The sequence below is a fragment of the Crotalus tigris genome, unplaced genomic scaffold (genome assembly GCF_016545835.1).
Source record: "Crotalus tigris isolate CLP2741 ecotype Arizona unplaced genomic scaffold, ASM1654583v1 scf7180000020888.614114, whole genome shotgun sequence".
Classification (NCBI taxonomy): domain Eukaryota; kingdom Metazoa; phylum Chordata; class Lepidosauria; order Squamata; family Viperidae; genus Crotalus; species Crotalus tigris.
This window is the reverse complement of record NW_024098239.1, coordinates 424618-436993: the sequence shown is the minus strand read 5'-3', so window position 1 is coordinate 436993 and position 12376 is coordinate 424618. Positions and strand designations below refer to the sequence as shown.

The following is a 12376-nucleotide window of genomic DNA, read 5'->3' as shown; positions in this document are numbered from 1 at the left end:
ATTCTTGAGGCTAGACACCACCCAATGCAGACAGAACTTGGCATCGGCTTTCCCAGGAGAACAGCAGCACTTCGAGCCTCAGGGGCCTCAGTCACTCATTGTAGAATAGCGACTTGATTGAGCAGCTCCTTTGCAAAGAATGCAGAGAAGCTGATTGGTATCCAGGTCATAAGGATCTAAAAAGTGTTGAAAACATCAGCTCCCTGACCAAGAATCTCTCCACAGAGTTTGATGGGCTGGTGAGGGTTCTGCTGCTGCTAATTTCTCCCCAAACTTACCAAGACTCACCCTAACTGGTTGCAACTGGAATGACTCCATGCTTCCCAGTGACATTTACACTGGAGATTGGCCATGGGCTGGCACAATAACCCAAAGCTCCCCCTGAGACAACAGGCTTGGACCACGGGCCTTGGTGTCACCTGGGAGCCATCAGCATCCATCAGCTCCTTCGGCAGTGGGAGAGTTAGTGTCTGGTACCAACTTTTACAATCTAGGCAGGAGATGCAAATCTTGGTAAGGCAAGGCAGTACAGAAATAGGATCACTTGATCAGATTTGATCTGTAGGATGGGAGAAGAGTTTTATGGCAAACAGAAAAAAGTATAGTTCACAGGTGCAGAATTTGTGGCTGCCAAAAGTGACCAAGCCCTTCTTTTTTTTCTTTTTATCCCAAGGAAGCCAACAGAGAGACATGTCCAAAGCTAAACAGGCCCTCAAAAGAGGAGGGGCTGAACAGGAATTCCAGCATGTAGGTGGGCTACCTCTCTGATGAATGGAGCTATGCCTCTGAAGAACCAGTGGCTTTTCTTTCTTCAGAGCTACAAGGGGAGAAACCCCAAACCCTAGCAATCCAGATTTTAGGGGGAAAAAGGATTGCAAAATCAAGGAACGAGGTAGCATTACTGTGGTTTTATTGTACCACATCCAGATTTGCTAATGTTGTGGATGGTTTTGTTGAAACTGTTCAGAGATTCCTCTTTCTGCATTCCTCTTGTGAAGACTTCTGAGCCATATGGCCTGACACTAGCTAGATAAGGAAAGCCCGTCTGGGGAAGGCCTCGCTGGAGTTTGTCCTCCACCTCTCCTCGCTGGGCAACAATTTCAGGTCTTAAATAAGTTACTCTCCAGCTTTCCAGCATGAAGCCACTGTGTGATTTGCATGCCTCTGACTTAGCATATTTTGGGGCTGCAGCTACTACTGTTTTTAAAGCATGAATTCTAAAGCGTTGTAACATTACACAAATCCAGCCAACTGTGGCTTATTCACTAAACTGTGATTAAGCAAACTGATGTGGGAAGCCAGAGACTGTTCTTTTTTGGGCACTGTGATTTACTTTTAGCCTGTTCTTCTGTCTACACCCTATTTAAAACTGAACAACTGAAAAGTGAATTAAACCAACAAAAGGTAAACAGTTAAAACTGAACGGAAACATTAAAAAAGAGAAAATTATAGCTCACCATAAAAACAAAATAATGAGCAGCAGCAAAAAGCACCAAACATCATGTTAAAGGTCAGCACACCAAAAGGCAAAATCAAAACCACAGGCACAGCCAAGGATCCCAAACTACGGTTTCCCACAGCCACCTGCAGAGTTGGGACGATGAGCACCTGGTGCTTTTCAAGGACCGGCAAAGCCCGATTTGGGTTCAGAGAGGACCCTCACCCCCAGCCTGCCCCCCCCCCCGGGCAGCCCTGCCAGTCTGTCCCCATTGACCAGGTTCGAAAGGCAGTTCACCCTCTCCCCAAAGGGAGCCTTTGTGGACACCACAACAGATGATCCTTCAGCCAGGCGGCAGTTAGGAGAAAAGGCAGGGACAACGCCAAATATTTTCATTAAGACTGAAGAAGAGATGAGCACAAAAGCGGGCTCTCCTGGGGATACAAATAAGTAGGAGATTACGTGTTTCTGACCTCGTTTTCCCCTCCATCTTTGCCCTTCAGAGCAGAAGGCGGCAGGCACCACTGAAAGCACTGTCCTCCATAAAAGAGTTTCAAAACCAAACATGACGGCATTGCAAACGGTCAAAATGCGACTAATGGGGCAGAGGAGGAGGAAGAACAGAGCCAACCCAAAAGGTTGCCCAGAGGAGGGGCACAGGGAGGGTGCAGGGGGAAACCAGCAACAGCGAGAGCTTCTGCATCCACCTGCAGCAGAGGTGGCTGGCTTTGCTGAAAGCGCCCACAGGCTCCGTCCAGGAAGATGGCAGCTGGGCTCTCTCCCAGGCCAGGCGGGGAGGGGAGAGGACTGCCACAATACTGAAAGCGACAACTGGGCAAGCCTGAAGCGGGTGCGAATGGTGTGTGTGTGCCTGTAAAACACACCCAAACAAGGAGCTGGCCCAGGTGTTTGGGCCTGAGAGAGACATGGGAGGGAGGCTGCAGGGGAAGGCCAACCGTAGCCCTCGAGACGTGAGACTTCTAAGGATTTCTCGCCCCCTCAAGCCTTTACACCAGTCCCTGAAACGGTCCAAACTGCACCAAAATCTCCTTCTTGCGCATCAACCACATGTTCCTTCCTTCCTTTCCTATCTGGGTGGCTAGATCTGAAATTCAGCACCAGCACAAAGCTCCAGTAGCCCCAATCAGCAGAGAAGCCTGAAAATGGGGCACTCACCAAAACCTTTCCAAAGAGGCAATTTAGATGTGTATTTCAAGGAAGAGACCAAAAGGATACAAGGGACACAGCTGCCAGGTTAGAGAAGGCCGAGTTTCACCCCCAAGCCCCTCCACACGGCCTCGTTTTCCGGATCCACAGCCAACAGCAAAGCCATTAAGCGCCCCTAGACGAAGGATTCTCCCTTCCTGGGAAGACGCTGGCCCAAATTTAGGGATGAGCAGCCAAAGGAATGCCCATCTCTCCATGCCCACCACTGGCCTGGCATTCAGCGACTCTCTCAGCAACTGAAGCAACCGTTCCCATGGCACGGAGCACTACAGATTGTTCAGGTGCTGCGCAAACTCTCGACTTACATAACCAGAATAAATGGTGCATGCCAGCCACATCAAGCCATGGTCAACATGCAGCAATCAGACATTCAGCCTCCTTCTCCTCTGACCATTCGGATCGACCCTCCTCAAAGACACGCTGTGCCCCCTTTCTCTAGAGACACAGCCCAGGGCTGCTGGTCCCAGGAGGAAGACTCACAAAAAATGCAACATGGGCTATATTGACACAACATGTTTCAGTGGCTTAATGGGAGGCCTGGTGGCTGCATCCCCAAGTGGCTAATTTTAATTCTGTGCAATTTGGTGCGAAGTGCCTCCTTGCCCGGCCGAGGGCTCAGCATATAGGGTTCATTCAGGAACCAAGCTAAACAAGTTGTGGGAACCCAGCTGTGGAAACAACAATCCATCCTGGGCCCTGTGCAAACACAGCTGTGACAACCTACATGAAAAGGTGAAATCAAAACCATTGTGGCAGTCAGTCAGTCAGTCATATTTCACTTATCCCACACAAGAGCAAAGGCCGCCACTTGTGGACCTCATTCACAACCACCTCCTTGGCCCCTTTTCAACTGTGGAACCTGCCTCCCTCCCCCCTGCCAGGTTCCCTGTCCCAAAACAAGCTTTCCCAGCCCAGGGCTGGCTGCCCACTGCCAACTCCTGCCAATGATACAAGTCTGACCAGCACAGTTGGCGTGTTCATGGGGTGGGCCAAGCGGCAACTTTCACCGAGGCACGAGAGCCCAGCCTTCACAGCTGGCAGACCAGACGCTGCCCATTGCCTGCCAGAGACCCACTGCCAGGGGGGCAGCAAGCAAGGTCTGAAATGCTGGCAGAAGCCGCTTCCCCCCCCCAACTCAGGGGACAGAAGTGACCACCTCCAGAAAGTGGAAGACCCAACTCAGTGGCTGGTTTCACAACAGGCTTATGCATAATAAATTTGGCTATGGTTTAGGAAATAATCCAACAGGAATACACCGGCCAATTTTGCAAGACATTCTGACCTAAAATGGCATTGCCCAGTGGTGGTTCAGTCCCCGTGTCTGCATGGCACCCAAAACCAGCAACCCAACTAGCCTGGCATATCAGACCAACCTGGGTGTTCTTTACATAGACCAATGTCACCCAAACTTGGGGAAATTCAATTTGAGAAAAATTATCTTACCCATGGATATACATAACCAAGAGAAGTAGCTTCAAAGAATCATCACATTCAGCAGGAGAGTGACAAAATACACACACACACACACACACACACACACACAGGCAGGGAAATGGTTAGAGAGCAACTTACAATTCTGTGAGAACCTGGATGCTTTCACATCAGAGGCTGGGTTCAGACAGCATGCTTATCACCCCCAGCTGATTGAGGCACCATTTACTCAATTAACCCAATTTTGGGTTGACATACAGAAGAATGATAAATTAACCACAATGGCTGTATCGCTATGTCAAAAAAAAACACCCCATCAAGATTAAAACTGAGAAATGTTAACTTATTATGGGAATGCAGTCAAATTGGTTCAAAGACTGAGCCATGGGTTAACTACAGCTTTTTCAATAAACCATCATACCATATGATAAATTATAAATCATCAGATATATGCCACAATTCTCAAACACATTAAGGCAAACCAACCGCATTATACTTTGGCATATGGTGTGAACGAAACACAGCTGTCATATCCCATCATATCCCATCATTCACAGCTTAGTACACCAAACCAGTTACCGCTCATCCAGTGGCTCCAGGCTTAGGAGCTCAGCCCAGGGTGGTTTATTCAGTAAAACTGGGGTTGAGAAGCGCCCGTCTTAGAGGAGGGACACCTGAGCGCAGCCCAGGCCCCAGCAAGGCGTCCGCACAGCTTCCTTCTCAGGCCAACCACACAGAACACACACAAAGCGGCTCGCGGCCAAAACTCCCGCCGGCCTGCGAAAGGGGGGGGGGTCATTACATTTGCACTCTGCCGGTAAGAGCCTTTTCTGATCCGTGACCTCGACAGGCCAGGCGGGGAATCGGAGGCCGCCGCCTCATCACGGCCGGCTCCGGGGCCAAAGGCTCCCCGCCCGCCCCACCGGCGCCCAAAGCCCCTCCCGACCGGGGCCGCGGCCCTCTCTGCGGCCGCCCCGCTGGAGCGAGGGGTGGCTGGGGCCGCTGAAGAGCCTCGGCCGACGGGCTAAAGGACCGGGGAGGGTCCCCCCGCTGAAGCGCCGCCCCGCCTGGCCCCCCGCGGTCCTCCCCAGGGGCGGCTGGGGTGGGGGCCGCTTCCGCGGACCCCCCGGCAGCGCCATCCTCGGGACGCCGTCAAGGGCGCGTCGCTGCCCGCCGCCCGGCCCCGCCGCCTTCCGGCCGACCCTCGAGGCTCGTGGCGGCGGCGCTGGAGGGACCGGCCCGCTCCCCCTGCCCGGCTCCGGCGGGCGCTGCTCACCTGCGGGCCCCGGCCAGGCGCCGGGCGGCCCCCTCCTCAAGCCTCGGGCGGCGGGCGCGCGGGGCTCCGCATCGGCGGCTCCGGCCCGGCTCGGCTGGGCGCTGCTGTGCCTGCCTCCCGCGCTGGCTGCTCCGAGGCCGCCGCGCCGCTCAGCCCCTCCGGCAGCCAGCAGGGCGAGCCAGGCGGGCCGAGGCGGCGGGGCAGCTGCGGCGGGGACCAATCGCCGGGCCGAGGCGGGCAGGGCGGCCGCCTCCTCCACCCGCCCCCCGCCGCCCCGCCCGGATCCCTCCGCCCGCCCCAGCCCGGCACCGACAGACGGACGGGTGAGTGGGCGGCTGGGCAAGCCGGCAAGGCGCCGGGCCGAGGGTCGTGGGCCTGAGCCTCCGACCAATCCCGGGGATACCCCTTCCTCGACCGACCCCGGGCTAGCCGCTCCGGCGAAGCAGCAGCGCGCAGAGCCCGGAAGGGGACCGCCCGGAGCGCCCTCGGGGATCGGGCAGGCGAGCTGGGCGCGATCCAGAAGCAACGGAGCGCCGGGCGGGGACAGACTTTGGCCGAGGCAGCGGGCGGACCCCCGGGGATCCTTGCGCCCTTGCCCCGAGAGGCTCCAGCCCCGCCGCCGCACAACCCCGGTCGGCCTGCACTTCTCCGGCCGGGGAGCGAAACTCCGGGCTGAACCGGCGGCAGCAGTTCAGGTGTCACATTGTATCAGGCCAGCTCTGCTTTTTGGGGCGAACCGACCTCGAAGCGATGCGGGCCAAGCAGGGCGGCCGCATTCAGGCGACGCGTGCAACGCAAACACGCGAACCGGGTCTTGGGAACGCGACCTGGGAGGCGGGCGGGGACTACATTGCACGCGCGGCGGAGGGACACGTTGTTTACGAGAGGCCGGCTGTGAAGCCTCCGAGAGAGGAGGGCGGATCTAGCCGGGCCCTCGGCGGAGGAGGCTCCGCTCTGCCCCCTCGCGACCGGCCGACGACGGTGCATGGCCCCGCCCCCGTGGCATTGGCGTCACGCGTGCGTCACCGTCTCCTGTGCGACCAGACGGCGCGCGGCCTACGCCCCCTCGCGGGAGACGGCGGCCACACCCTCCCGGCTCCTCCCCTTCGGGCGCGCCTGCGTGGGGGCTGCGCGATGCCCGGCAGACGAGCGGGGGCGGGCGGCGCGTGGCGGAGCGGCGAAGCCCGGGACGAACGAGTCGTGGGGAACGGAGGCTTCCGAGCCCGTGTCTTCTGCTTTGCAAAGAAATGCTTCCTTCTCTTCCCTGTCTGTCTGCCCAGCGGGAATGAGGGCAGCGCTTAAATGTTGCCTTATAAAATCACTTCGTTTCCCTTTTCCCACCTCTGCAAATTTCTTGGATATAGTAGCAGGGCTAATGGATACAGTAGCTACGTTTTGTAAAGTAAGAGCACTGGATTAATTCGTTTGTTTATTTTACAAAATCTAGCGACTACCGCCATCCTTTTATTTGGGGGCTGAGCAAAAAGCCAAATAGGACGGAAGGTTTGGGTCAGCCCGGTGTGCGAATTCACCCAGAGGGAGCAGAATGTGGCGGCCAGGAGGAGTTTCTCACGAGGAACTGCGCTCCTGCTCTGAAGATGCCGCCACCGAGTCAGCTTCTCGTACCCAGAATCGCTTCCTTGCTTTCTTTTTAAATGTCTTTCCATCCGATAAATACCCCCGTCTCTTCCTGTGTCTCTCGAGGCCAGCGTCCTCCAGACTAATCGCCTCGGATTATTGGAAAATTTCTGGAAAACTCTCCTCTCCTGGGGATGGTTGACTCTGAACTGGTCTTTTCCAGCTGTTTTCCACCTTCAGAACAAAAGCCTTCTGCCTTCGCAACTAGACAAAACTGAATAAAGCACCAGCTGTCTGGCTCCATCCTGGCCCAAGGTTGTCCATCATTCTTGTGCTGGCTCACTTCGGAAGAGACTCACCTGGGTCCACTTGGTTCAGGAGAGACAGAACTTTAGACAAAACTGTCCTGGGGGTTCCTAAGTATCAACATAGTGCAGGTGACCTAAACTTGACTTCTAGACGTGTATCTCCCCACCTTTTTCTCGCATCCAGAGCTGCGATCCACTCCCAGGATTGCCCAGCTGCTTAGGCAGCCAGTGACCACTGTCCCTCCCCCCTCCCCCCAATTAGTCCTGATGTCCTACCCAGAATGTAGTGGAACCCTTGCTCAAGTTCTGAGTCTTTGCAAGAAGGCAAATGAATGCCATTCCCCTTCTCAGACTGCTGCTATTTCCTCTCAGACTTCCCATCCACGTTCAGCAGACCTCAAGGCTATTTTTGGCCTGCTTAATTATAGGGGGGAAATCCATCAGCACCCAGGACAGATGCCTTTAGAGAGAAGCCGGGAGAAAACGGCTCTCTCCACCAGAGTCCTCTGCATACAGCGGCAGCCATCAGTGGAGAACTGTGAGGTCGGAGCACTTCCAAAGGCTTGAGAGAAAATAAATACATTACAAATAAATAAAATAAAAATATTGGGGGGGGGGTTAACAAGATCTTCTTTATCTCCTGCTTTGGGGGAGATTCTGATTGATTAATTTCTCTCTGTCAATCTATCTGATCTTCCTGCTCCAGGGAGAAGCCTCCTCCTCCTCCTCCTCCTCCATCATCTCAGTATTACATATCCAACACATTTGCTGCCAAACCATAAACTATTCACATTGGCTTACCACAAAATTGAACAAAGCCAGCTGATCAAAATAAACAAATAAAACACAGTAGTAATATATATGTAAATTAATTAACCAATAAATCCAGCACTAGCAGCACCCACTTAGTTCCCAAAATCACCCAGGAAGAGTTGGCTTCCAATGAGGCAGGCCAGAATAATGTAGCCCAGAGAGGAAAACCAGTTTCTGGCTCCACCACCCCACAGAAGGCAGGAGCTGCAAGCCCCCTCTGGTGGTAAGCAATGTCAGGCAACGCACACACAAAAGTAAGAAATAATAAGCAAAATGCAGCCACGAGACCCAAGTAAAATGAAAGGGGAAACGATCTAAAGAGGCCATCCGTGCCTTCATCCCTTCCCTCCTAGATTACTGCAGTGTCCTCTACATGGGGCTGCCTTTGAAGGCCAGCTGCATTGCAACTGGTCCAGAATGTGGCAACACATACAGTGAGGGGTTTTCCCCCTGTTCAGCCACATTACACCCCTGTTGCGTGAGTTGGACGGGCTCCCAGTACCTTCTGGGTGCAATTCAAGATGCTGGCTGTGACTGGAAAGCAGAGGTCTCCAAACTTGGCAACTTTAAAACTTGTGGATTTCAACTCCCAGAATTCCTGAACTGGCTAAAGAATTCTGAAACTGAAATTCACAAGCCAGAAGTCAATGGCAGCTTTCTCAACCTTCCTCTCAACACCTTCCCTCTTCTCTGCATTAGAGAAATTGGGAGAGGTAAGTTGCAGCTGTCATGCTTCTGATAGATGAAACCCATCAAAAGAACTTCAAGGCCAAATTCTTCCTCAAAGAACATTTTATTCAGGAAACAAAGTATCGGTACTACATAGTTGAACCCCAAAACTAAATTCCCTTCCCCAGATACAAAGTAACAAAGTGCAGTTCCCACCTCCAATAAGCTGTCATAAATCATATTCTCCAATTAGCCTAAAAGGCGGGCTTTCTCCCCAGCTCCTCAGCCTGCCAAAACATTATCAGTTCCTCCTTGGGTTCCCACAAAGCAGAGCTATTATTATGGCTAGCTGAGCTTGAGCTTTCATCCCAACCCCCCCCCCAACCCCTTCTGCACCTAATTTCTAAATACCAGAAAAAACATGTTAAAAGCAAAGAGAAAATGGCTGCAATTTTCATCAGTTGTCAGAGAGGGAACATCCAACGTTTACAGTGTTGACAGCAGCTGCTTTACCTGCAGCTGCTTTACTGGGCCCTCCCCCCCCCCCGCACCCCAGCTTCATATATTTGTTTGGCAGTTTGATTTCCTCAAATCCTCTCAATAAACCCAGTTTTGTACTTGTCCCCTGTCCCTCAACCCCCTTTCATTCTTGACTCCCTTCTCCTTCCTGCAGTCTACTTTTTTCAAGGTTCTCTTGTATACTGCTACTATTGAGCAAGGTCCCCCCTATATTATACCTGTACATTTGGTTTTTCTTGCCTAAAAGTAGAACCTTACTTTTTTCACCATTGAATTTCATTTTGTTAGATAGCACGCAGTGTTCAAGTCTGTCCAGATCCCCCTGTATCCTAAGCTGTCTTCTGGAGTGTTGGCTATTCCTACCAGTTTGGTGTCGTCTGCAAATTTGATGAGTTCCCCATCTATTCCCTCATCCAAATCGTTGATGAAGATGTTGAAGAGCACTGGGCCCAGAACAGAGCCCTGGGGCACCCCACTAGATACTTCCCTCCATGTAGATGCAGTTCCATTGAGGACTACACACTGAGTACGGCCAGTCAGCCAGTTACGGATCCATCTAGTGGTTATTTGCCAGGAATTGAGAGAGCTGGATGCCATGATTTTGGTTTTCTTAATGTTGAGTTTCAAGCCAACTTTTGCACTCTCCTTCTTCACCCGCATCAAGAGGCTCTTTAGTTCCTCTTCACTTTCTGCCATTGGAGTGGTATCATCTGCATATCTTAGGTTGTTGATTTTCTCCCGGCAATCTTAATTCCAACTTTTGATTCATCTAGCCCTGCCTTTCTCATGATGTGCTCTGCATATGTTAAATAGGCAGGGCGACAATATATAGCCTTGCCGGACTCCTTTTCCAATTTTGAACCAATCAGTGGTTCCATGTCCAGTTCTCACTGTTGCTTCTTGACCCGCATATAGGTTTCTCAAGAGACAAATGAGATGGTCTGGTACTCCCATCTCTTTAAGAACTTGCCACAATTTGTTGTGATCCACACAATCAAAGGCTTTTGCATAGTCAATGAAGCAGAAGTAGATATTTTTCTGGAACTCCCTAGCTTTCTCCATGATCCAGCGTATGTTGGCAATTTGATCTCTAGTTCCTCTGCCTCTTCGAAATCCTGCCTGTACTTCTGGTAGTTCTCGATCCACATACTGCTGGAGTCTAGCTTGTAGGATTTTAAGCATAACTTTACTAGCATGTGAAATGAGTGCAATGGTGCGATAGTTTGAACATTCTTTGGCATTGCCTTTCTTTGGAATTGGAATGTAAACTGACCTTTTCCAATCCTGTGGCCACTGTTGAGTTTTCCAAATTTGCTGGCAAATTGAATGTAGCACTTTTACTGCATCGTCTTTTAAGATTTTTAATAGCTCAGCTGGAATACTGTCACCTCCACTAGCTTTGTTGTTGCTCAGATTTTCTAAGGCCCATTTCACTTCACATTCTAGGATGTCTGGTTCGAGGTCAGTGACCATCTCATTGTGGTTATCTGGGACGTTAAGCTCATTCTTGTATAGTTCTTCTGTGTAGTTTTGCCATCTCTTCTTAATCTGCCTCTGTTAGGTCCCTGCCATTTTGGTCCTTTATCATGCCCATCTTTGCATGAAACGTTCCCTTCATATCTCCAATTTTCTTAAGAGATCTCTGGTCCTCCCTATTCTGTTGTTTTCTTCTATTTCTTTGCACTGTTCATTTAAGAAGGCATTCTTATCTCTTCTAGCTACTCTCTGGAATTCTGCATTCAATTGGGTGTATCTTTCTCTTTCTCCTTTGCCTTTTGCTTCCCTTCTTTCCTCAGCTATTTGCAAAGCTTCCTCAGACAGCCATTTTGCTTTCTTGCATTTCTTTTTCTTTGGGATGGTTTTAGTTGCTACCTCTTGTACAATGTTGCGAACTTCCATCCATAGTTCTTCAGGCACTCTGTCTATCAGATCTAATTCCTTAAATCTATTTGTCACCTCTACTGTATATTCATCAGGAATATGATTTAGTTCATACCTGAGTGGCCTAGTGCTTTTCCCTACTTTTTTCAATTTAAGCCTAAATTTTGCAATGAGAAGCTCATGATCTGAGCCACAGTTAGCTCCTGGTCTTGTTTTTACTGACTGTATAGAGCTTCTCCATCTTTGGCTGCACAGCACATAGTCAATCAGCCTGTGCCCTGCTTCATTTTGTACAAGGCCAAACTTGCCTGTTATTCTGGTTATCTTCTGGCTTCCTACCTTAGCATTCCAATCCCCCATGATGATAAGGACATTATTTTTTGGTGTTAATTCTATAAGGTGCTGTAGGGCTTCATAGAACCGGTCAATTTCATCCTCTTCAGCACCAGTGGTTGGGCATAGATTTGGACTATTGTGATATTGAATGGTTTGCCTTGGATTCGAATTGAGATCATTCTGTCATTTTGGGGATTGTATCCCAGTATTGATTTTCCTATTCTTTTATTGACTATGAAGGCTACTCCATTTCTTCTGAGGAATTCTTGCCCACAGTAGTATACCTGATGGTCATCTGAGTTAAATTCACCCATTCCTGTCCATTTTAGTTCGCTGATTCCTAAGATGTCAATGTTCAGTCTTGTCATCTCTTTTTTGACTACGTCTAGCTTCACTTGATTCATGGATCTTACATTCCAGGTTCCTATGGAGAAAAAAATCTTTACAACATCGGACTTTCCTTTCACCACCAGATATATCCACAGCTGAGCATCCTTTCAGCTTTGGCTCAGTCGCTTCATTCTTTCTGGCGCTACTAGTACTAGCCCTCTGTTCTTCCCCAGTAGCATATTGGACACATTCTGACCTGAGGGGCTCATCTTCCAGCGTCATATCTTTTTGCCTTTTAGTACTGTCCATGGGGTTTTCATGGCAAAGATACTGGAGTGGTTTGCCATTTCCTTCTCCAGTGGATCACATTTTGTCAGAACTCTCTGCTATGACCTGTCCGTCTTGGGTGGCCCTGCACGGCATAGCTTATAGCTTCATTGAGTTACGCAAGTCCCTTCACCACGACAAGGCAGTAATCCATAAAGGGGTGTGATCTACTTTATCAAATGCCTTATTCAATGGTGGGATTCAAATATGTGAACAACCGGTTCTCTGTGTGCATGCTGCTTC

General features: G+C 50.8%; 1 protein-coding gene across 9 annotated transcripts in view; it reads right to left on the bottom strand.

Annotated features, from left to right (window-relative positions):
* Positions 1–5614, bottom strand: part of MEF2D (myocyte enhancer factor 2D) — a 90172-nt gene extending 84558 nt beyond the window's left edge. For 3 of the 9 annotated variants that reach the window (XM_039368627.1, XM_039368632.1, XM_039368633.1), the window contains exon 1: positions 5373–5608. The gene's annotated coding sequence lies outside the window, so the exon portion shown is untranslated. Of the gene's footprint in view, positions 1–4675; positions 4874–5372 lie in introns of all 9 variants that reach the window. The other 6 variants (XM_039368631.1, XM_039368635.1, XM_039368630.1 and 3 more) reach the window with 4 other exon arrangements.
* Positions 5615–12376: the final 6762 nt, after the last annotated feature.